The sequence below is a fragment of the Homarus americanus genome, unplaced genomic scaffold, assembly GCF_018991925.1.
Source record: "Homarus americanus isolate GMGI-L3 unplaced genomic scaffold, GMGI_Hamer_2.0 scaffold3806, whole genome shotgun sequence".
Lineage (NCBI taxonomy): Eukaryota > Metazoa > Arthropoda > Malacostraca > Decapoda > Nephropidae > Homarus > Homarus americanus.
Genome location: NW_024713295.1, coordinates 160,329 through 184,622, shown reverse-complemented (window position 1 = coordinate 184,622; position 24,294 = coordinate 160,329). Strand labels below are relative to the sequence as shown.

Here is a 24,294-nt window from a genome sequence, read left to right as displayed (position 1 = left end):
GCTCCTCCAAGTTCCTTCTATTTCTCAAAGACATTTTTTTTTTTAAGGAAGCAACACCAAGAAATTGTCGTCCCTCCTCCACCTAGCCTTCCTCTTCTTCCCAGTGACGATGTTTTATGGTAAGGGAGTTAATCTTCCTCACAGACCCACAATGAAAACGGAATGAACGACTTTGCAGGAGGAGGCTTGTGTGGGGTGGGGATTAGTAGGGAGGAGTAAGAGAAGGGAGGAGGGAGGAGGAGGAGGAGGAGGAGGAGGATGGGAGTCTTAATCTGACATAGTGGGACAACCTGACTTGAAAGACCACCTCGGCGGCTATATGCATTGATAGGAGACACTGAAGTCATTTTTTTTTTTACTTCAAAGATCAACCTCGTGTATGTAGTGTCAGAGGACGTAGAGTTATCTTCTGACGGAGTGTTTTACCTCAGCCTCAGGAGAACCACCATATATGACGCTATGGTGGACCTACTGCTGAGTGAACCAACTTGATGAGGGACTTGGAGAATCAGTTCGGGTGTGTGGAGAACTAGAATCATACAGACTATGGTAGAAGAATCTATCTCTCTTTCTCTCGGGAGTCTTCTGGGAAGGGAGAAGCGAGACACCGCCGGGATGGAGATGCAGAGATGAAAGAAATTCCAGGAGGAGGAGGAGGATGTCTTTTGATGAAGATTATTCCTTTAACCGGAGAGGAACCATTACAGTGAAGACAGAAAGAGGAAGAGGAACAGGATGGGGAAGGGGAACAGGATGGAGAAGAGGAACAGGATGGGGAAGAGGAACAGGATGGAGAAGAGGAACAGGATGGGGAAGAGGAACAGGATGGGGAAGGGGAACAGGATGGGGAAGGGGAACAGGAAGGGAAAGGGGAACAGGATGGGAAGGGGAACAGGATGGGGAAGAGGAACTGGATGGGGAAGGGAACAGGATGAAGAGGAACAGGATGGGGAAGGGAAACAGGATGGGGAAGGGGAACAGGATGGGAAGGGGAACAGGATGGGAAGGGGAAACAGGATGGGGAAGGGGAACAAACAGGATGGGGAAGGGGAACTGGATGGGGAAGGGGAACAGGATGGAGAAGAGAACAGGATGGGGAAGGGAACAGGATGGAGAAGAGAACAGGATGGGGAAGGGGAACAGGATGGGGAAGAGGAACAGGATGGAGAAGAGGAACAGGATGGGGAAGGGGAACAGGATGGGGAAGGGGAACAGGAAGGGAAAGGGGAATAGGATGGAGAAGAGGAACAGGATGGAGAAGAGGAACAGGATGGGGAAGGGGAACAGGATGGAGAAGAGGAACAGGATGGAGAAGAGGAACAGGATGGGGAAGGGGAACAGGATGGGGAAGGGGAACAGGAAGGGAAAGGGGAAGATGATATGAATGATAAAATGATACTTAATAAATAAATATACGATAGAAAGGATGATAGTGAATGATATAATGAATTGAAGGGTGATAGAATGTCACACAGGAATTTGATGGATGAAAAATAAAAAAAAGGAAGAGGATGGATGATACTGGATGATAGAATGATAAAAATGTGACATAATTTAACTTATGAAAAAAAAGTAATAATTTTCTTTCATTGATAGAATAATATAACATAATAACTTCACAGACTAGAACAAAATTCATTTCTTTCATAGGTTTAATGGAATGGGATTTTCCTTTTGTCAAGAGGACCAGAATCACTGAATTAAAAATATTAAAGTTTAGTATAGAAAGAGGTAACAATTATTAGAGAGAGAGAGAGAGAGAGAGAGAGAGAGAGAGAGAGAGAGAGAGAGAGAGAGAACATATAGGTCAGCTATTGTGGAGAACTAGATTGAGAAGAGAACAATAGAGAGTGTCTCCTCCTCCTCCGCCTCCTCCTCCTCTTCCTCTTCCTCCTCCTCTTCCTCCTCCTCATCCTCCTTTTCCTCCTTCTCCCCCTCTTCCTCCTATGAGATGGGAGCCAGAGACACGACCCAGAGATGGTTGAGATATCCCAGATAGAGAGAGAGAGAAAAATGCCAGAGAGAGAGAGAGAGAGAGAGAGAGAGAGAGAGAGAGAGTTTCGTGGAAGTTATATCTCTCTCTTTATATCTTTCACACACACACACACACACACAAAGAAACTCAGTCTCTCGTTAATAATGAAGGTAAGGTGAGGCTTTGTTAACACAGACTAAGCCATGTATACCATAGGGAGTCTTGCCTCATACAGGTAAACCAACTCTTTGTTTACTGTCTTCTACCTTGAGCACCTATGACCTGTCTACACCTGCTGTACCCCTAGCTCATCAGGTGGCCTTCTGCCCTCTCTCTCTCTCTCTCTCTCTGCTCTCTCTCCAGTTATTGTCACTACACAGTCACTACAGTCACTACATAGTCACCACAGTCACTACACAGTTACTACAGTCACCACAGTCACTACACAGTCACTACAGTCGCTACATAGTCACTACACAGTCACCACAGTTACTACCGTCGCTACACAGTCACTACACAGTCACTACAGTCGCTACATAATCACTATACAGTCACCACAGTCACTACACAGTCACTACCGTCGCTACACAGTCACTACACAGTCACTACAGTCGCTACATAGTCACTACACAGTCACCACAGTCACTGCACAGTCACTACCGTCGCTACACAGTCACTACACAGTCACCACAGTCACGTAGACAAAATATTGTTCCACAAATAAAGATATTTACCCCTCACCCTCACATAACACCTGTGGTAAACAAACATGAAACAAATAAAACACAAACATACAGAAAAACAAGCGAGCAGACAAGCAAACAAACAAAAAACTGACAAACGAATAAGCAAACGCCAATTAGGTCATAATCAGATATATTGGCAACTCAAACGATTTTTTTTTCTTTCAGTAAAACTCAATTTGAATCGAGAATTGTCGTAATTATTAGCAGTTCAAACTAATCCATCTGTCGCGCTGATTTGTGTGTGTGTGTGTGTGTGTGTGTGTATGTGTGTGTGTGTGTGTGTGTGTGTGTGTGTCTGTGTGTGTGTGTGTGTGTGTGTGTGTGTGTGTGTGTGGTCGGAAATCAATTAATAGTGAACGTGTGAAATGACCTTGTATGTGTGTGTGTGTGTGTACTTGAGAGATGGGGTATAATTGTGTCTCTCCTCATCCCTCCCTTTCTTATATTTATCTCCCTTTCCTCTTCATTCCTCTCATCCCCCGCCTCTCTCTCTCTCTCTCCTTCTCTTCCTCATGCAGTTCTCTCCCTCTTTTCCCTTTCTTTCCCTCACCTCATCCCATTCTCTCCCTCTCACTTCAATCATGTACCCAACACAGAGGGATCCCATTCGTGGGCAGGTGGCGGTGAGGCGGCCAACAGATGCGGAATAATCGATGTGACATTTGGCGTGATAGCAGCAAGAGGATCAACCACGCCAAAGAATCCAACTCTGTATAGCAGACAGGGAAAGTATTCGATCAAGTTTCTGCGTTATTCATCTGGTCTTCTCAGGAGTTCGTGGAGAGATTTGTTTACGTTTATAAGGTCAGAAAACTTTTGCTATAGGCTTGGTGTTTATAAGGGATTAGAGAAAGTATTCGATCAAATCCGTACGTTATTCATTTGTCTTTTTTTTTTTTTCGCTTGGGTTTCGTAGAGGCTATTGGAGATTTGTTTACACCCATAAGGATAGAGAATGTAGGAATTCTTACTTTAGGTAGAGGAAAGGTTTCTCATTAGTGCAATCTGAGTTTTGATGTTTTGGACGTTGCCTTGAAAGTGTTATTTGCTGGTTGTCGTAGATAGGTGCCGAGAGAGAGGTAGTATATGCAGGCAGAGAGAGAGCTCGGATATACACAAAATGAGGAGAAAAATTAGAGACGAAATTTAGGCCAGACTGTAACTCACGCCTCCTGCAATATACACGACACGACAACATGTATAAACGTGTGTGTGATCTTGTTTACGTGAGTCAGCTGATCGTCATCATCCCGGCAGGAGCCTCCAGTCACACCACGGGATTTTCCACCTTGATACTTATTATAACAGAGTTGAAATTCGCCAACAGGGTCATCAGTTTTCGCCCGAGATGTTTTTCTCATTATACGTGTGTGTGTGTGTGTGTGTGTGTGTGTGTGTGTGTGTGTGTGTGTGTGTGTGTGTGTGTGTGAGATTATTGGCACAGACTTTACTGAATCATATATTTGAGTTTATTTACTGACTTATTACTTTATTTAAAAAATATAAAAGTCGTCCTTATTAGCCTAAAAACTCTTGAAGGAGTATGAAAGTAAAGGCGCGCCCTCCTCCTCCTCCTCTCCTCTCCTCTCCCTCCTCTCCCTCTCCTCTCCCTCTCCCTCGCCTCGCCTCCTCCCTCCTCCTCGCCTCCTGCCTCGCCTCCTCCTCTCGCCTCTCCTCGCCTCTCCCTCGCCTCGCCTCCCTCCTCCCTCCCTCCCTCCCCTCACCTCCCTCCCTCCTCCTCCCTCCTCCTCTCACCAGTATCATAACTTGCCGCTTAATTATAGCCGTGCAAAATTGGGATTAAAATGCTGAATTCCTCTTCTTGTAGTTGGAGGAAAATATTATCAGAAAAAGTTTCCTCAGCCACCCAGAGCGGAATGTGTGTTAGCGTGGGTCCAGTGCTCGGGGGCTGCAGTCATAGAGAGTCTTACGTTAAATAAAATCACCTGAAGATTGATCACCCTAACGCTAACCTAAAAATTAATCACCCTAACCTAACGTGGCAAAGCTTCTAATTACCTCACTACACCTACCACATACAGATGACAACCAAACATGGCGATAAGATTACTTTGAGACTCTACCTCTAGTACTTTATCGTTATTAGGTACGAGAATTATCTGAAAGCGACTTTGAGAATTTGTTTAGTGTGCTGCAGTATAGTCAACCCCCCGCCCCCCTACCCCTCTCCCCCTAGTACCTTCTTGTAGGGCGGGGCGGGGCGGTGCGGGGCGGGGCGGAGCGGGGGTCAGAAAGTATCAAGTACACCGGCAGGTTATCAGGTACAGGTGTGTAAGAGTAGCCTTATCCTATATAATATCTCATCAACTCGCCTGACCATTATAATTATCATGTAATATTAGTATCATGAAGAACACCTCTCGTAAAAATTTAATGTATAATTTTACATTTTTATTAGCATCGTGTCATCCCCTGCACCGTAGTAGTAAACCTCTGTTACACCGTCTCATGCATTATTAAACACCGTGTAATATTATTCACTGACAAACTAGCCCCGTTGAGAGCGACCAATTAGGCTTTACCACGGAGAAGCCAATACAAGGGGCCCCGTACACAGCATAATGCACGTCCCGCCCACCACACGCGGCCCCTGAATAAGCATGATCTTGCTTCTAGCACCTAGGTGGAGAGAATGGAATTGGTTTTTTTTATTTATTATCCCTGTGGAAATAGTGAAGATATGGCCGATATAGTGAAGATATAGCCGATATAGTGAAGATATAGCCGATATAGTGAAGATATAGCCGATATAGTGAAGATATAGCCGATATAGTGAAGATATAGCCGATATAGTGAAGGTATAGCCGATATAGTGAAGATATAGCCGATATAGTGAAGATATAGCCGATATAGTGAAGGTATAGCCGATATCTTTCACTTTTATGACTATTAATCTCGGCTGCAGAAAATACCAATTTAAAGTAACATGAATTTGTCTGTTTGTTTATAAATACTTTTAGGTTGTTTTTGCCTACAAATTTAATTAGAAAAATTCTGTATTGACTTTAAACTTCACGAACTGGAAAATAATAATTGAAATCATGGTCTTAGAGAATATTACCAGATGTGAAAAATAAGGCAAATCATATTTATATATATATATATATATATATATATATATATATTTAATAATCAGGATTTGGAAATAGAATTTATTAACACATCATTCGCTCGATGATATTTATATTAGATAAGAAAAATTGAATTCGTGACCAAATTATCTTACGCAAATATCTCTCTCTCTCTCTCTCTCTCTCTCTCTCTCTCTCTCTCTCTCTCCCTGGTACTTCGTCGACTGAGGGTCTTTTAAACACCAGTCACAAGTATTCATTTTACACACCTGACAACACAATAACTAAGGCACTGACAGGTGTGTTTTAATAATCTCTACTGCTGTTGTAATGTTGCTATGTTCGGAATGTTTACGTGACCGAGGGGTGGACCTGTGTAAACATTACCTTGAGCTTGATGTTTACTGTGCTTTACTTATGGGGGGTTATCTCTCTCTCTCTCTCTCTCTCTCTCGGGACCAACACAGTCACCATCTCGCCTTTGTAGAATCATCGTCTTTAAATCTGTACTCAGTAGTATCTTCTGCCCGGCTCTACACACACACACACACACACACACACACACACACACACACACACACACACACACATCTATCTCCCTTATTCCTTGTATATGTTCATACTTAACCTAACCTGACCTATCATCTATTAACAATCTTTGCATTTATATTGTATTCCATGTAGTAGTTGTGTGTGTGTGTGTGTGTGTGTGTGTGTAAAAAATTATCATTCTTAACAAAAACCTTTAAACCATGATAGAAAAAAAAATCTCTAACCGACCATAAAAAATAACACATCATAGAAAATGGTAACATCACATCATAAACTAAGCGATAACTAAAATGAAAAAAAAAATCATAACACGAATGTAAAATAGCTATAACCTTCCTCCCCACGTGAATTATCTCCGTGAATAAGAACAGTTTGGTCTTCATAGATCTGTATTGAATATAAGCCACGTATGAAAGACCGTGAGGCAGGGTATAGTGGACGGCGCGGCGGGGGTGAAAAGTCTACGGTTTTGGCGCGCCGCATTTCACTTACTCTCACTTCCCTCGTAGACCAGGGGAGGAGAATAGGGCGGTCTTTGTTGTCTCTCTTTGAATATGTATGTCTGTATGTATGTGTGTGTGTGTGTGTGTATGTTTGTTTGTTTGTTTGTATTTTATGTATCCATGTATCGATGTATGTATCTATGTATCAATAACTGAGAGTGTGTTGGAACCTCGTCTACTGCAACTTAACCAAACGTAACCCAACCCAACCTAACCCAACCTAACCTAATAGAACAGTTTGGTCTTCACAGATCTGTATTGAATATAAGCCACGTATGGAAGACCGTGAGGCAAGGTATAGTGGACGGCGCGGCGGGGGTGAAAAAGTCTACGGTTTTGGCGCGCCACATTTAACTAACTCTCACTTCCCTCGTAGACCAGGGAAGGAGAATAGGGCGGTCTTTGTTGTCTCTCTTTGAATATGTATGTCTGTATGTATGTATGTATGTGTGTGTTTCTGTATGTATGTATGTTTGTTTGTATTTTATGTATCCATGTATCGATGTATGTATCTATGTATCAATAACTGAGAGTGTGTTGGAACCTCGTCTACTGCAACTTAACCAAACGTAACCCAACCCAACCTAACCCAACCTAACCTAATAGAACAGTTTGGTCTTCACAGATCTGTATTGAATATAAGCCACGTATGGAAGACCGTGAGGCAAGGTATAGTGGACGGCGCGGCGGGGGTGAAAAAGTCTACGGTTTTGGCGCGCCACATTTAACTAACTCTCACTTCCCTCGTAGACCAGGGGAGGAGAATAGGGCGGTCTTTGTTGCCTCTATTTGAATATGTATGTCTGTATGTATGTATGTTTGTGTGTATGTGTGTGTGTATGTATGTTTGTTTGTTTGTTTGTATTTTATGGATCCATGTATCGATGTATGTATCTATGTATCAATAACTGAGAGTGTGTTGGTACCTCTTCTACTGCAACTTAACCAAATGTAACCCAACCCAACCTAACCCAACCTAACCTAATCTGATATTCCTGTCTTGCTAATAACTTTACATCAAATAATATTAATGACTGGTTAACTGCTTCTCAACTCATCGTATTTCAAGTAATAATGATAGATGGTAACTGGTTCTTTACCTCCCATGGTTGACTGTTTCTTTGGTGGGTGAGGAAATTGACACTTTTGTTTAATTAAGCTGTCGAGTCTTGTTGCCTTACTTTATCTATTCTGAGTGTTGGTGTTAGGCGTGATGAAATGACATGAAGGTTATTATAAAGGTGAAGACTTGAGTTCTTCTCTCGGATAAACGGCCAGGAAGGAATATTGCATCAGGGAGGTCTGGTCGCTCGTCCCTTCCTGATACAGACAGAGTATCGACAAAGGGAAGAGATTAACTAGATCGTGTTCTACTTGATGGTGACCGAAGGACTGTGTGGGTGTGAGAGTGGGTGTAAAGTGGATGTGTAGGTGTGAGAGTGGGTGTAAAATGGATGTGTGGGTGTGAGAGTGGGTGTAAAGTGGATGTGTGTGGATGTGTGTTGCAGAAAGGTGGGAGGGAAGTTAACACAGACAGATAGAGAAGGTGAAGGAAGAGAGTGGAAGGGGGGGGGGTGGGGTGGGAGGAGTCTATATTGATGAAGGAAGAGGGTGGGAGGGAATTCATGAGGGTGGATAGAGAAGGTGGAGGTGGGTGGAGGAAAACATGGACTACCAGAAGAAACATATGTGGTGTGGTTGATCGAATTATCCAGAGGCGTTAACTTGATCCACTTGGCTAAGAAGAGGAGCAAGTGGAGAATTTCTCGACTATCTTTCTTTTCTTTTTTTTCCTTCCTTCCTTCCTTCCTTCCTTCCTTCCTTCCTTCCTTCCTTCCTTCCTTCCTTCCTTCCTTTCCTTCCTTCCTTCCTTCCTTCCTTCCTTCCTTCCTTCCTATCTTCCTTCCTTCCTTCCTTCCTTCCTTCCTTAATATTATCTAAATTATCTTATTCCCTCCATTATTGTTTATTGTATTGATATAAATAAGAAAATATCTAAAAAAAAACAGTGAACATTTTCCTCATTTTCCTCTATTTTCCTCTTTGTTTTCATCAATGTGTGTTCGTTATATATGCGTATATATGTATGTATGTTTCTTTGTATGTATCTACGTATGTATGTGTATATGTTTGAATATTCGTGTACATTTATGTATATTTTTTTTATGAATTTACCGTATGTATGCACTGGTGTATGTCGTATATAGAAAGTTGTATACTCGGTTGGGTCATTCGAGTGAGTATTGGTTGACTGTCCACTCGCCCCGCTGTTATATCTTGTCCACGATATAATCTGACACATCCTGTAATGGTTATTGGAACACTGGCTGATGTATGATAATTGCCAAGTCTGTTGCATCTCTGGGGGTATAATAATACTTTAGTTTATCGCTTGATACTGTACGATAATTACCAAGTATCTCGATAACAGTGTTTGATTATGTGATGTACGATAATGGCGGTGTTTATTGTTAATCTGGTCTTTAGAAACTAATGTGTTTATATTGGTGACGTTGTTGACACTATACGATAATTATCAAGTGCATCGATAATCGTATGTTGTCAGTTTTCTGTGAACGACATTAAATTGAAAACGTAAAAAAGTTATATTTTGGTGTTTTCTTTATACTAGAAATAAGAGTCTCTTAAAATTACATGACACAGCATCAGACACTACTGTTATATATGAAGCTTTAAAGATGTAAATTGTTTTCCTTTTGTATCTATCTATCTTTCTCATATTGCCACTTATTCCTGCCTCTCATTCCTTCTTTCCTCCTTCCATATATACCTTCGTAACCCTTCCTCCCCCTCTTCCCTCTTTCTCCTATTCCCCTTTATCCCCTCCCCCCCTCCTTCCTCTATCTCATATTCCCACTTACTCTTCTTCCTTCTCCTGCTCCCCGCCCCTCCCCCTCCCCCTCCCTCCTCCCCATCTCTCTCATGATAAAATTAAAAACTTACAGAACGAATTTACTCAATTATACGAGAGAGTCTCTTCTTTGGAGGGAATGGAGGTGAAAGTTTGGTGGGAGGAGGAGTTTGGAGATTGGAGGGAGTGAGTGGAAAGGGTAAAGTCAGTGAAAGCTCAAATATGAAGATGAAAAATGAGAGAGAGAGAGAGAGAGAGAGAGAGAGACTTTTAGGGAGAGACAAACTGGGTGAACTGAGAGCGCCCGGGAGTCGAAACACCAACCCCTGGAACATAAGGCGAGCGCTGTATCCACTCAACCACCGCACTAAAGGGAGAGAATGCGAGAGTAATTAAGAAAAAAAAAGAGACTGAAAGAAAATGTGAGGAAAAAAGAAAAGAAAACCAGAGCGAAAAATATAACAATATTACAAAAAGAGAGAGAGAGAGAGAGAGAGAGAGAGAGAGACCATGGCAGCCTCCCACACAGGATCCCTTATACATCAGCCGTCGTGGATTTACATATTAAAACTCGGGACTAAGAATGAGGGAGCATTATGGTGGTGAGGAGGTGATAGGGGTGGTGGTGGTGGTGAGAGGGAGGGGTGAATATGTGGAGGAGTAGGGAGTATGTGGTGGTGGTGGTGGTGAGAGGGGGGTGAATATGTGGGGAGTGGGATTGGTTGGAGAAAAGGGAGTGGGGGAGATGTTGCAGCTTGAGTTGGGTGGTGAGGCGAGGATGTTGAGGGTAAATGATGTGTGGAAGATGTTGAGAGATAAGTGGGAGGAAGGATGTTATGAAGCTCTCTCTCTGTGTGTGTGTGTGTGTGTGTGTGTGTGTGTGTGTGTGTGTGTGTGTGTGTGTGTAGATCAGACAGCAATAAATAAAATATCTCGTACTTGCGATGTTTAACTTGGTTTAGTCGGCACGGGAGTCGAACTGGCGATAGCATAGTCAGGAACGGAATGACATATACATTAAACCACCCTCACTCAACCTTTGATGTGTAGAGGGGTTGAAATAATGAAATAATCACTATAGTCTGGGGCTGTCAAAGAGATATATCGGGTTAGAGTCTTCCCAGATATGATCAATTTATATGGTAATTTGATCGTCGTATCCCCTGGCGCAACAGCTGAGGGTATCGTCTTTTACAGCGGAGTGTGCTGGGTGTATTTTTTCACAGCTGATTGCGCCACGTCTACTTGTTACAGCTGATTGCGCCACGTCTACTTGTTACAGCTGATTGCGCCACGTCTACTTGTCACAGCTGATTGCGTCATGTCTACTTGTCACAGCTGATTGCGCCACGTCTACTTGTCACAGCTGATTGGTTCATGTCTACTTGTCACAGCTGATTGCGTCATGTCTACTTGTCACAGCTGATTGCGCCACGTCTACTTGTCACAGCTGATTGCCGTCCGTTCTGCTGAAACAGGTGATCGATGTATCTGCATTGCTGAGAGTCGAGAATGTTTAATGACACAGAGGAGGAGGAGGAGGAATAAATAGAGGAGAAGGGGAAGAGGAAAAGAATGAGGGAGTAAAACAAGAACACAGAAAGAGAGAGAAAAAGAGAGAGAAGGAGAGAAAAATGAGAAGAAAGACTAGGAAGAAAAATTGTGGTATTTTACATGTCTGTCACACGGATGTCTGACCTCTTAAAAGAAATAACCACTCTCATGAAGGCTGCCACCCTCGGCCTTCTCTCCTACTGTTACGAGAGTTTAGATAGAGTTGGGTAAAAGTAAGTTAGTTTGACTTAAGTTTCAGCGGCGGGGCAGGGCTTAATGGGATATCAGGGAAAATAAGAACCAATCAGCGTTTATCTGGCCCCCATATGAGTGTATTCTGCCAGATCATAGACCAATTTCATCTTTTCCCACAAAGTTTAAATACGCAGCAATTTCAAAGAGTTTTGAGCATGGTGTGTGTGTGTGTGTGTGTGTGTGTGTGTGTGTGTGTGTGTGTGTGTGTGTGTGTGTGTGTGTGTACCTATTTCTTTTAAGCATATTACTTAAATTTAAGGTTAGAAGAAAAGTATTAAATTAAAAGTGAAAAGTAAGTGAAGAAATAGACAAACTTTCCTTACAAGTATAATAGTTAAGACGATGTAAGACAAAAGACAACTTGCTGCAGTAAACTCTGGTCACAATGCACTTAACACACACTTAACTCTCCTCCACAGGTTAAGTGTACTTGAGAAGGAGTTACTGACACACTAACCTTAAATTGAAGTAGTGTGCTTACAAGAAATAGGTACACACACACACACACACACACACACACACACACACACACACACACACACACACACACACACACACACACACACAAAAAAAACCGTAAAAACAAAAAATAACATTTGCTTATCACCTCAATATTCACACCGCAACCATTTTTGTCTTCTGAAAAATACAAAAAAATAAAAAAATATATATATATAAAAGAATAAAAAAAAACTTTCACTTCATTTATGATTTTGTTTTTACTCCTCTGTGTGAGTCATTTTTACCACAAGTGGGACGCAAATTTTGGTGTGAGTTAATTAGTACATGAGAGAACATGAGGAAGAGGGAGAGAGTGTGTGAGAGAGAGAGAGAGAGAGAGAGAGAGAGAGAGAGAGAGAAGATGAAGAGAAATACTCTCTCTCTCTCTCTCTCTCACACACACACACACACATGCTACGGATACATAAATTACGTTACACACAGGAATCAAACACGTATCGTAACAGTCTGTTTATATAAGGATCTTTGTGATGTTATCCTTGGCTTTGTTGACCTGGTAGAGTAAACTAGACACACACACTGGTTGCTTAAGAGGTCTTAAGTGGGGTACATTGCAGTGTTGTACTTTGATAAATATTACGAGTGCTGCAAACGTATTTCCGCTGCAGTAAACTTGTAGCCGTTGTGTCTGCTGAAGATTTAGAGGCTGGAGAGATAAGGCGCTTCGTTCTTGCTGGAAATCTGTCAAGAATATTGGGATTCCTCTGAACTGAGCCAGACGCGGCCGAGCTGGCATTTTTCTGGCCGAGCGGATCTAACCCAGACCTGTAAAGTTGAAGGGTAGTCCGCTGTGAGTAGATGAAGACTGCCTCGTAAAATCCTTCAACCTGTAAAAACTTTTGTGCCAGAATTTTTATGAGTTGTTTCGTGTTTAGCGTTTACTCTAAAATGACCCCAAAGAATCATTAATTAGTCCTACTCGAGGAATTAACCTGTGGATGTGAAGGATTTTCTTCCCATTCAGATGGATTTTCATTCTGGATCTAGTGACATTCATTTTCTCTGTTGTAAATTGGACTTTTTATTTTATTTTTATTTTACTAGAGGCTGTGTTGATTACTTCCTCTGCCCGACCTAAAATGTTAATCTCGTTCTCCCTGATGACAACTGACCGTCCGCCATTACGTCTGGGGTTGATGAAATAATTAATCCCAAATTACCCCCAAAGAAAACAGTCATAAAGTATGATTCACCACCGTTTCATCACAGCACATGGACCTCTAAGGACCTCTCTGCTGGAGGTCACTCATGAGGAGAATTAACAGTTTTTCTTCAATACCAGAACTTTTCATCTTGGGAAGCGGACCTTTGTGCCAGACAGCATCAAAGGCTCCAGCTATGTCGAGGGTCATTCTTTACTCGCGTCTTGTGTGTTTTTTTATTCTGTGTATTGGGCAAGAGAAGAATGTGTCCTGCTATACATTCACACTACACCAGGAGAGGGTGTGTCCTGACCAACACTCACACTACACCAGGAGAGGGTGTGTCCTGACCAACATTCACACTACACCAGGAGAGGGTGTGTCCTGACCAACATTCACACTACACCAGGAGAGGGTGTGTCCTGACCAACACTCACACTACACCAGGGGAGGGTGTGTCCTGACCAACACTCACACTACACCAGGGGAGGGTGTGTCCTGACCAACACTCACACTACACCAGGGGAGGGTGTGTCCTGACCAACACTCACACTACACCAGGAGAGGGTGTGTCCTGACCAACACTCACACTACACCAGGAGAGGGTGTGTCCTGACCAACACTCACACTACACCAGGAGAGGGTGTGTCCTGACCAACACTCACACTACACCAGGAGAGGTGTGTCCTGTCCTGACCAACACTCACACTACACCAGGAGAGGGTGTGTCCTGACCAACACTCACACTACACCAGGAGAGGGTGTGTCCTGACCAACACTCACACTACACCAGGAGAGGGTGTGTCCTGACCAACACTCACACTACACCAGGAGAGGGTGTGTCCTGACCAACACTCACACTACACCAGGAGAGGGTGTGTCCTGACCAACACTCACACTACACCAGGAGAGGGTGTGTCCTGACCAACACTCACACTACACCAGGGGAGGGTGTGTCCTGACCAACACTCACACTACACCAGGAGAGGGTGTGTCCTGACCAACACTCACACTACACCAGGGGAGGGTGTGTCCTGACCAACACTCACACTACACCAGGAGAGGGTGTGTCCTGACCAACACTCACACCACACCACCTGAGATCAATATTTAACTCCTCTTGAAGAGATTGTCTGTAAAGGAACTGGATTATGGTATTAATCTTCCCTCGTCACATAGCTCTTTTTATTTTCATTACAGTTAAGTTTTACTTCATTACATCTTTCCTCAGTCGAACAACTTATATGGTTTCTTTATTTTTCCTTTAGGCAATATATCACGGTGCTTGTAGCCACCCTGGGGTGCCTCACTCGGGCCAGGGTGGCGGTACATCTTCAACATACAACATAGAGCAGTAGCGGTAGGGTAGTGCGGAAGTTACTCGTATCTTTACAGTTAAAAAAACTTTAATTTTTCCATCGTTAGGCCGCTGATATAACACACACACAGGGTTAACTAGTGTGGCTGTAGATAACAACATCCTCACCTCTCGGTGCTGCACCACACGCGCTGCACCAGTGTTCTAAGGTACAGCCGGGGCACATTTGCCATTATAGATAACAGAGAAGTTCGTTCCATCTGCTGGTAAGTGCGGGTAGCTGTACTCTCTCTCTCCACGCCCCCCCTACGGCAGGACACTAGCTCTGTAGGCCAATACTCTGAGATTACCGGAAATAACCAATGAAACCTGGACGCCGAATATGTCCACCTCGGTCCCTTTACTCATGACTGAATATATAAATGACCCAGATGTATCTGTAATGGATCATTTAATTCCAATTCTCTCTCATACTGAGGCTGGGAAATTGGTGTGTGTGTGTGTGTGTGTGTGTGTGTGTGTGTGTGTGTGTGTGTGTGTGTGTGTGTGTGTGTGTGTGTGTGTGTGTGTGTGTGTGTGTGTGTGTGTGTGTGTGTGTGTGTGTGTGTGTGTGTGTGTGTGTGTGTGTGTGTGTGTGTGTGTGTGTGTGGTGTGTGTGTGTGTACGAGATAGCCTGCCACACCACTAATACTGCAACATTGTGTTTGTCTGCGACCAATGGTAAACAGCACGACCCCCTTCCCTTCACCCTTCCCCACTCCCCTCCCCTTACCTTATTCCCTTCACTTCTCTTTACTTTCTTCATCTCCCCTTCCCTTGCTTTCCTCTCACCCTTTGTCACTACCCTTTCCTCCCCATCCCTTCTCTCTCCTCACCCAACCTCACCTCCCCTTCTCTCTCTTGACTTTCCTCCCCATCCCTTCTCTCTCCTCACCCAACCTCACCTCCCCTTCTCTCTCTTGACTTTCCTCCCCATCCCTTCTCTCTCCTCACCCCTCTTCACCCCCTTCACCTCCCCGGGACGCATATTAACCTTCAGGTAAGTATACATAAAACCTCTAATGAGCTACAGGTGTTGGAGATCTCTCAGGTATATAACTAACTCTTGTTTTGTTCATATATCCGTATGTATATGTTAGTAGTTGGTTATATAGACATTAAGTAAGAGTATTTATTCGTCTGTATTACCTGATGATTCGCCTCCTCTCCCTTCCTCTTCTCCCTCTTCCTCTTCTTTCTTCTCTTCTCTTTCTCCCGACTCCTTATTGTACCTCATCCTCTTCTCTTCCTCTTCTACCCTCCTCCTTCTCTTCTCCTCTCCATAGCTTATAACAACTATGGGCATTGGATTAGGTTAGGTTAGGTTAGGTTAGGTTAGGTTAGGTTCTCGATTGGTTAAGTTAGGTTAAGTTCTCGATTGGTTAAGTTAGGTTAGGTTCTCGATTGGTTAGGTTAGGTTAGGTTCTCGATTGGTTAGGTTAGGTTAGGTTAGCATGTCTTAATTGTGCCGTTTCCTTGTTGTTATGAGGTGACATTAATTACTGACTGGCCGGGGCTTTTCCTCTCAGTGTGTTGTGCTGGGAGACAGTGGTGAGAGACTTGTGGTGGTGAAACGTTTACTCTCTCTCTCTCTCTCTCTGTGTAATAATAATAATAATAATTAACGGTTTATTGAAAGAGCTTGGCAGCCAGAAGGCTGAAAATATACAGCTACATATTTGGGGAATGGGTTACGAATTACAAATAATATACAAGTAACATAAGTGATATAAATAAGATATATAATAACTAGATGGGGAAAAGCTCAAACTACAGTTCATTTCAACATAGTGACAGTGCAAGAAGTAGTGTTTACTGGGAGTGAATACACTGGTTTATTACAAGTTATTGTATTACAAGTTATTGTGTGTGTGTGTGTGTGTGTGTGTGTGTGTGTGTGTGTGTGTGTGTGTGTGTGTGTGTGTGTGTGTGATCTGAGTGTTTCTATATTTTCAATCATCTCCCTTAAGAACACCCTCTCCTCCCATAAGAACACCCTCTCCTCCCATAAGAACACCCGCATCTCCCTTAAGAACACCCTCTCCTCCCATAAGAACACCCGCATCTCCCTTAAGAACACCCTCTCCTCCCATAAGAACACCCGCATCTCCCTTAAGAACACCCTCTCCTCCCATAAGAACACCCGCATCTCCCTTAAGAACACCCTCTCCCTTAAGAACACCTCACCTCCCATAAGAACACCCTCTCCTCCCTTAAGAACACCTCTCCTCCCATAAGAACACCCTCACCTCCTTAAGAACACCCTCACCTCCCTTAAGAACACACCTCATCTCCCTTAACACCCTCTCTCCCTTAAGAACACCTCATCTCCCTTAAGAACACCCTCACCTCCTTAAGAACACCCTCACCTCCCATAAGAACACACCCTCTCCTTAAGAACACCCTCACCTCCCTTAAGAACACCCTCATCTCCTAACACCCTCTCCTCCCTTAAGAACACCCTCATCTCCCTTAAGAACACCACCTCCCTTAAGAACACCTCCACCTCCCATAAGAACACCCTCCCTAAGAACACCACCTCCCCACCCCACCTCCCTGAACACCTCACCTCCCTTAAGAACACCCTACCTCCCTTAAGAACACCTCATCTCCCTTAACACCCTCCTCCCTTAAGAACACCCCATCTCCTTAAGAACACCCCTCACCTCCCTTAAGAACACCCCTCACCTCCCATAAGAACACCCTCTCCCCTTAAGAACACCTCACCTCCCCTTAAGAACACCCTCATCTCCATACCCCACCTTTAAGAACACCTTCTCCCTTAAGAACACCCTATCTCTTTAAACACCCTCTCCTCCCTTAAGAACACCTCTCCCTTAAGAACACCTCATCTCCCTTAAACACCCTCTCCTCCCTAAGAACAACACCCTCTCCTCCTTAAGAACACCCTCATCTCCCTTAAACACCCTCTCTCCCTTAAGAACACCTCTCCTTAAGAACACCCCATCTCCCCTTAACACCCTCACCTCCCTTAAGAACACCCTCATCTCCCTTAACACCCTCACCTCCCTTAAAACAAAAAAATATTTCTCCCCCATAGCTAAAGTTGAGTCTCAAGTAGGCGGCCATCTTTGTTGTTTTGGCGAGTCAGCTGTCAATACCAACCAGCTGATGACAACAACTGCTGTACTGCCACGCCCACCTCTGTTCCTATTAGTAGGCTGTTGCTGCTGTAGTCCACTCGTGCTGTAGTTGTGGTGCTGTATTCGTGCTGTTAGTGACGGTCCTGTATAATTCTGTATTTTTTTCTTTGTTGTAATTTTGTCGCTGTTATCGTTCTATTACTGTTATCTCGCTGAAGTTATCATAGTCTTGTAATCTTACTGCTGTTGTTGTCATAGTGTTATAATCTAGCAGCTGTAATCTCGGGGATATAGTCTTTCTGTAATCAGGTTCATAATAATGTTCTTGTATTCTTCATATTTTTGTTGTTATCATTCTGTAAACTTGCTGTATCTGACAATGCACTTTCAACATACCTACTGTAGATATAGGGCTGTAATATTGCTGTAATGGGGGTAATTGTGATAGACCCAGGCTTGTAATCTTGTTATTTTGGTGTGTGTGTGTGTGTGTGTGTGTGTGTGTGTGTGTGTGTGTGTGTGTGTGTGTGTGTGTGTGTGTGTGTGTGTGTGTGTGTGTGTGTGTGTGTGTGTGTGTGTGTGATAATAGTCTTAAATTTTTTTTCCTCATCAGTGCTGTTAAACAATTGTGTCAAGAGCTGCAGTAAAGTTGTAGTTACGGTGCTGTCATCTTGCTGTAGTGGTGTTGCTGCTGTAGTGGTAGACGCATTGCTGTAGTGGCTTTGCTGTCATTTCAACACTGTACCAACCCTTGGGGATTTAAATAACCACAACGTCATAGCGATCGATACCAGTTCTGCGTCTATTTTTAATCAGTGGAAGAGAGAGAGAGAGAGAGAGAAAGAAAGAGAGAGAGAGAGAGAGCGGTAGATAGACGGAAAGAGAGAAAGCGGTAGATAAACAGAACCCTTAGTACAGTGGTGTGTTCAGGTCACTACACTCACTCGCCTGACACGCCACCCATGTCCACTGTGTCAGCCATATGTCAATATTTCTCCAGATCATGGTAATGCAGCGACCTTAAAGCTCTCGCATGACCCTCAAACACGCCAACACACACACACACACACACCTCACCAAGTGCTCTGAAGGGTAGCTGAGGTGGTGTACCCTGGATAGCGAGGGTGCAGGAGAAAATCACTTTAGTCGCACGAGTCGGATTTTTTTAAGATTACGGATCACAGTTAGGTTAGGTTGGTTAGGTTAGGTTAGGTTAGTATTAGGGTCTTTAATTAACAGGTAAAATAAGCAGGTATTCCTAATCCACACGAGATCACAGGAATCCTTTTGGAGTCCTTAATCCTTCAGTTTCTTCTGCTACATCAAGTGTATTGATCATATGTCTTCTTCTCCAGCATAACTTGTCATTTTATCCAATAATACTTGTCACTTCATCAGTAATATATCATTTATATCAATGTTGTTTGTAAATTTTATCAGTACATAGCGGTTAACTTGTCTTAAAATCATCAATTGGTTTTATGTAACTTTTGTCAAATAAATCGACTTACATTTTTGTGTAACGTGGACTAGAAGTAAGATTCTCAGTTGTCTTGGACCAATGAGGATGACGGAGGACATGACAGTAAAAAGAAGAACTTTTGAGTTTAATCTCTTTCTAACGAAGCCTCTGATTGGTTGTGGCTTTCAGGAGAACCAATGAGAAAAGGCATACGTTAAGTTGTAAAATTAAGAGTATTGAGACTTTTTCGTTTCTATTACTATGAGTTGAGGAATCGTTTCGGGGAGGTGAACAATAATATCTCTGTGTTTGGTATTCAAATGGGTGAAGTAATCGTCTTTTCTGCCTGGTGAAGCACGAGGGAAGAATTCAACATGTGTTTTACTCCTGCTGTCAGATAGACAACAAATCTTATAGTTATTTGAGATATCATCACTACCCTACATGCTACTCGAGCCTTCAACATCATATTTTTTTTCCAATTTTTCGTTCTATGTTTTCCGCTCTGTCTGTCTCTTGTCTAACATTACTTTACGTAAACTCCGCCTCTGCCCCCTCCTCCCTTCCCCCCTCAACACACACACACACACGAGTGAGCCCCAAGTAAGCGGAATCGGCTTAAGAGAGACTTGAATTTCTTCTCTGTTTACCCACGAGGTGACGCAGCTTGAATTTCCCAGCCCCCAAAATATTGCGCGTTCGATTCCTAAACGTGAGAACGCTATATGTAAACACGGAGAGAGTGCGCGGGAAACTCACCAGCTGTCGTGTTCCAGCAGCTGATGGTGATGTTGCTGGGTGGTGAGGAACTGTGTTGATGGAGATGTAATTCTGAAAACAAACTTCATTAATTATCTACAACATGAGCGGGAGATTTGACAGTATTACAACAGTGGTGTATGTTATCATGTGTAGAAGTTGATGTATAAGAAATATTGGTCAACCATTGGGATCTACAATGTATTTCTGTATTAGGAGAGACACACTTCCTCCTGCGTCATATTCCCTGATGACGAGAAAAACAATATAATGATATTTGCGCGTTGTGTTATACTGAGGCGTGTATACTGCCATTGTACACACAGCCTGATGACTACAGTATCGGATGTACTTACCTTGATGCCCTAACATGTTGACAAGGTAGTGAGGTAACACTCTAGCTGCTGTGTACTAACAATCAGATCACCACCTACCTGATCACCTGTCTGGCTACCTACCTGACCACCTGTCTGGCTACCTACCTGTTCACCTACCCTGCTAGCTATACTATAACAGTAACTGAAAATCCTCTGCCGTGATGTTGTTCTTCGGCCCCAATTAGTCAGGTATTTGTGCGATAATGCTGCAGAGTCGATAGCTAATGCCCCCCTCCTTCCCCTTCCTCTTTTCCATCCTCGCCTACACAGCTCCAGTCGTGTGGGTTGGTGTGTGTGTGTGTGTGTGTGTGTGTGTGTGTGTGTGTGTGTGTGTAGGTGTGTGTGTGTGTGTGTGTGTGTGTGTGTGTGTGTGTGTGTGTGCGTCGGTCTGTTGGTTGTTAGGGGGATGGAAAGGTCTGTTCCTGGAAATGGTCACACGTCTTCACATTGTCCTTGAACGGTGACCAATATATCCGTCCCCTGTTTGTTTACCGTATCCCCTTACTAAGATAAGTAATTATTGGTTGTTTTACTCTTTGTTTGCTCTGTTGTTGTTTTAATTTTCTTCTCTTAGGATATTTATGATGTAATTACCGGGTCTTCCCCTCACCTGTCTCACCGTTGTCACCTCTCTTACCTGTCTCACCTCTCTCACCTCTCTCACCTCTCTCACATGTCCTCTTCGGCCTTTATCTGTCCCTCTTCCTTCTTCTTCCTTCTGTCCCTTTTATTGTTTTTTATAGATAATAATACCATTCCTTCCCTCCTTCTCCCACACTTACTTTCATCCTTTACATTTTCTTCCCTATTTCATCCTTCCATCCTTTCTTTCCCTTACTCCACTCCTTCCTTCCTCCACCACTATTCTTTCCTCCTCTTCTTTCCCCTTTCCTTCCTTATCTCTCCCCCTCACTTTTACCTCCTTTCTGCCATAAAAAGTAAAGATTCTTCTCTTGGTCGTCGTCCAACTTTGAGCTGAACAAAAAAATTTCAACTTTACATTTAATTGCTCTCCATCATGACCAGTTTCCCTCTCCCTCTCTCATCATCCCTTTCCCTTCTCCTTTCGTTTATCTCTCCCTTTCATGGCTTGTATTCATGTACATTTTTTGGGAGGTTTATCATTCTTTTTCTTTCCATCCTCTCTTCTCCCTCTCCCTTCTCTCTATTTGTTCATTTTCTCTTTATTTTCCGCTTTCCTCTCTCCCTCCTTCCTTCATTCCTTTTCCACGTATAACTTTTCCCTTTCCATATTCACCCTTTGTTCTTCACACCTTCTTCCTCTTCGTTTCTTCGTCTTATCCTCCTCCTCCTATTCCTATCTTCTTATCCTCCTCCTCCTCCTCCTCCTTTCATCCTCTTCCTATTTCTTTCTCACTTTCTCTCCCTTTATTATTATTCTCCCCACACACTTATACACATTATCTTCTGTTTACCTTTACCGCTTGTTTCACTTCATTACGGTAATTACAGTTTGTGTTGATGGCAAAGAAACTGCTTTAAAAGTTCCTCGTTGGTATTAAAGGTTCATTATGGCGGAGCAAAGTTGGGTACCTAATGTTTTTTGGGTGTGTGAGTGTGTGTGTGTGTGGAGGAGAGGTGTTGGATAAATATAGTGTCAAATGACCATTGTTAGAGCTATTGATAAATACACACACACACACACACACACACACACACACACACACACACACACACATTGACACTCTCTCTTTCTCTCTTCTCTCTCTCTACACGAAACTTGTCATCGACCTGGAGAGAAGGAGCCACTTACTCTTTTGAGGATCATATTCCTGTAGGTATGCCTGCTCCTACTCCTTCCCCTCCTGCTCTCCTCCACTTCTCTCTAATCCCTGCCCCACCCCCCCCCCCCACTATGCGTTGGCGTTTATCCTCTACTTTGGGGGGAGAGGGAGAGGGGAGAGGGAGAGGGGAGAGTGGCTGGAGCAGATTGAGAGGGCGTTTTTTAATAGTATAGAGGAGGCAGTAAGAGCAGGTACCATATGTGACTAGGATTTGTTTTCATGTTGAGAGGGAGACACAGACAGACAGACAGACAGACAGACAGACAGACAGACAGACAGACAGACAGACAGACTGAAAAAGCGAGACTAAAACAGTGTCAACAAAGATAATAACCAAATCTTGTCACCAGATGTCTCTAACTGTAATCAACTCTCTATTTTGATCACGTTTATAACTCATGACTGAATTGATGCCACAGATATTGATAACCACTCAAAGAAAACTCAACTGTAGTAGACGCTGTAGTAGGCGACATCTTGATACATGATAACAATCCTTTCCTGTAGCGTGGAGATGAAACTACAATACTCCTCTTAAAGCTGTTGACTTTCACGATGTTACGATATCATTTGATTGAATTACCATATAGAGAGTTAGATTAATGGTAAGGTGTTCTTTATACCTCTCAAGTCAGATAGATTTCTCTCTGGTATTCAATCAAATGTGTGTGTGTGTGTGTAATAATAATAATAATAATAATAATAATTAACGGTTTATTGAAAGAGCTTGGCAGCCAGAAGGCTGAAAATATACAGTTACATATTTGGGGAATGGGTTACGAATTACAAATAATATACAAGTGACATAAGTGACACAAATAAGACATATAGTAACTTAGATGGGGATCAGCTCAAACTACAGTTCATTTCAACATAGTGACAGGTAGGAGCAGTTTACTGGGAGGAATACACTGATTATACATGTTATTATAATTTTACAATGGTTGGGACTGGCTGTTCTTAAGGACGTGTGCACGTATGGGCTGATGCGGTTTGCGAACAGCATCTGACAGGGATTCAGGTAGAGGCGGTCGGGATGTAGAAGCTACCAAATTGAGATGAGGCCGGTGATGGTCAGAGAGTCGAAAGGGCAGGTGTTGAGCTTGATAGGGAGAAGGAGAGAATAATCTTGTGTGTGTGTGTGTGTGTGTGTGTGTGTGTGTGTGTGTGTGTGTGTGTGTGTGTGTGTGTGTGTGTTCAGCATAATATAACGACTAGAAAAGGCAATATACAATAAAACATGCAATTATTATTATACAAAGTGAAAATGAAACGTACTTGGTTCCTTCACTCAATTTACCCGGATTGACAGAGAAGCTTCTTGTACCGTAATCCTGGGCAGATGTGAGGTGTATAAGGAATGAGGTTCGCGTCCCAGGTGGAGCAGCCAGTGTTCAAGGTCCCGCAGTTGATGCTCAGAGGGTGTGTTATAAATCCTACCTATTACCTCTGTTTGATGCTCTTTTGTTATTGTGTAATATATGAGTGTTTATTATTGTCTATTATTATTATTATTTTTATTTTTGTTTACATTATCGTAACATTTTAAAGGTATTCCTAAAAATTGCTACAGATGACCGAAGATCTTACAGGTCCACACACACACACACACACACACACACACACACACACACACACACACACACACACACACACACACACACAGTACTTTAGTTTGAATATAAATAATACAACCACTTATACTAAATTAATACAACACAGGTAATCATACACCTCCCATACATTATACAGTATTATCTTGATTGCTAATAACAGCCCTACACCCATTACACCTCTTAATAAACCCAATAGCCCCCCCATTAACTTAATAGACATTATACTCGTGCTATTAATATGAACTATAGTCCCATAAAACTTAATAGCACTCATACTTACCCCATTAATAGCCTCCTCGTTAGGGTAATAGCAACCACATATGCCTCCTAGTTAAAAGACATACTTGGCATAAATATATACAAATGAATAAAGGCTTAACATTGTGACTAACATGAGAACCTGAACCTAATGGAAATAAAATCAATTAATATGACGTAACAGTCACTAAATTTTCCTCATTAATGAAAAAAACAAAAAACACATTTTAGTAATTAATAAAGAATAAAATATAACATTAAAATACTTACACTTTACCTTTCAATCATATAAACTATTATCAATAAAAGCCAATTTTTCAATACCAATAAAATAAATAAACAT

The 24,294-nt window shown here is 42.7% G+C and overlaps 1 protein-coding gene across 3 annotated transcripts in view; it reads left to right on the top strand.

Annotated features, from left to right (window-relative positions):
* Nucleotides 1–24,294, top strand: part of LOC121871751 (ras-related protein Rab-3) — a 100,984-nt gene that overhangs the window by 61,928 nt on the left and 14,762 nt on the right. The window lies entirely within an intron of this gene.